Source organism: Aplysia californica, unplaced genomic scaffold, assembly GCF_000002075.1.
Source record: "Aplysia californica isolate F4 #8 unplaced genomic scaffold, AplCal3.0 scaffold00088, whole genome shotgun sequence".
Lineage (NCBI taxonomy): Eukaryota > Metazoa > Mollusca > Gastropoda > Aplysiida > Aplysiidae > Aplysia > Aplysia californica.
The window spans coordinates 1595366-1597752 of NW_004797358.1; positions in this window are offsets into that span (position 1 = coordinate 1595366).

Sequence of the window (2387 nt, forward strand, 5' to 3'; positions counted from 1 at the left end):
ATATATTATATGTGTTACAGTCAAACCCAGAAACTAGTCATTCTCAGGAAATGCCTGAAAAATCAGCCATTCCCAAGGCATTCCTGTTTTGATCGGGCATTTCGAGGAATGCCTTAAAATTTTTGTCATTTTCAGAGAATGACTGAAATAGGCAGTCAGGCATTTCCTAGGAATGACTACCATCGGAAAAAAACCAAAATGGCGGAATGACTGATGTATAGTAAATGACAGTGGATGTATGCGGTAATTAATTCATCCCGTTTAATAAAAACAAATTTAATAATAAAAAGTGATAATTAAATATAGAATGTTCATTTACATGAGCTCATTTGTTTTAGCAGTTGAGACTTTGGTGGCATCGACTATTACATTTGAGCTTTGCTTTGAAACATTTGCATCTGTTTGTTTGACATTGCATAAGAGAGAGAGAGAGAGAGAGAGAGAGAGAGAGAGAGAGAGAGAGAGAGAGAGAGAGAGAGGTGGTGGAATCAGGCTCTGGTCAATTTTTGGGCATGTAGAGTTATTGGTATCATCGTAAAGCTTGTTCATTTGTGTTTATTTGGATGAAAAAAATATCCGTTGATCTTGAATACAAGTCATGATATTTGCGAATGAAGGAGGTGGGGGTCACCTGTTTTCATATGTAAAATAGTGAGAAAATGGCCGCCAAAGATTAGTTATTTACTAAGATTAAGAGTCCGTGGTAACTGAAAATTTACATCCTTTGTGCCTTTAACAAACATTTTTCAGAAAAATCCAAACAGAAATGAGTTCTTTAATGGGCAAGAAAGGTGTTGACCCAAAAAACAAAAATTAGATAACAATTCACAAATCAACAGAAAAAAGCAAGTTTCTTCACTTTGATTATTTTGACGAGAGCCTGATTCCACCATGCTGCCTCACTATCAAAAGTATACGCTGTTGCACCTTGTTCGAGGTGGAGAAAGACCTACTGTTCCTTTGATGTCTCGTTTCTGTTGTATTGCAACCATGGCAAGCATGCATATTGTATCACTGTTTTGAGTTCACGTGTGTTATTTTAAGAGACTTTAACAGAAATTGACCTTTCATCAAGTACAACGTGTTAATACTCGTCACACGGCTGAAAGAGGCGATTTCGTCTTTCTTCAGGTTACACCATTCGTATTAGTGACACCACACAGGTAATTTCTCTCAAAGAATCAATCAATAAAATGCAGTGTTTAATCATGATCTTTTCCTGTGATTGATTTTGTGTCTGTCTTTGATTTTCTGTTCCTCGTTGCACAGTTTTATCATAATAAAAGTAAAAGAACATTGATCAACTCATTATATCTGCAAGGGTTATCACTTTATCTTATAATATATATTTTTGTTATGTTTAGTTCAACTGGACACAGATAGAGACCTACGTCAGTCAGTATGAATGCGGGGCTCGTGGTATCCTGTCAGGACACTGAATGAATGCAAACGAGAAATAAACCAGAAAACTAGAGGACAAACCAGGCCAGGATCTGATTAAAACCCGAACGTCTGGGAGAAAGAAATAACGTATTATCTTATCTCATCTTTTCCTTTATTTTCTGTTCTCATCCCTCATTTCCTCCGTCTTCGTTTTGGTATGGGTTTTATGGTGCTCGCAACAGCATAAAGCCATTCTTATGAGCATGCAGGACACAAGTAGGCCTATAACACTGAGTTTTCATAGTGGATTTAAGTGAAAAAATAATCCAAATATCATAAGAACTTTTAATTCTGAGCATTTTTGTACCAAATATATTGCAATAGATGGTATTTGCGGAAATAAATTATGAATGTTTAAAATGTTATATTTTTGTGTAGGCTACATCGCGAATGAAAAACACGATTTTCAGAGACAGCTCACACGTAAACCAACTTTGCTCATAGTCATAGACATATTAAGTCTGACAATTCAAAATGATCTAAATCTGTCCCCGTCGTTTTGTGCACCAAAAATTCTGGAATTAATGCAAACTGAGCCCAAAAATATGAAATTATGCGATTCTGTTAATTTTAACAAAGAATGATAAAGGAAAACAATCCGAAATAATGCAAAAAAAGGGTCAAATTTTGCTAAATTATGCGGGGTGCATAAAACCATGGGGACAGCTAAATATGGTCTCAGAAATGGCCGAGAATCAATTGTCACATGTTTCGCCAAAGATATTTAAAAAATAACGACAAAATTTCAACTTCAGAATGTCATAAAAAAAAGGACCTGTCATCGATAGATGCACATTGTAATAGTAATTATATGCCAAATTAAAGAAGAAGCAAAGGTTTATTGCACACTATTAAGAAAAGCAGACTAAACATCGATGCATTCATCTTTCCACTACTACTACTACTACTACTACTACTACTACTACTACTACTACTACTACTAC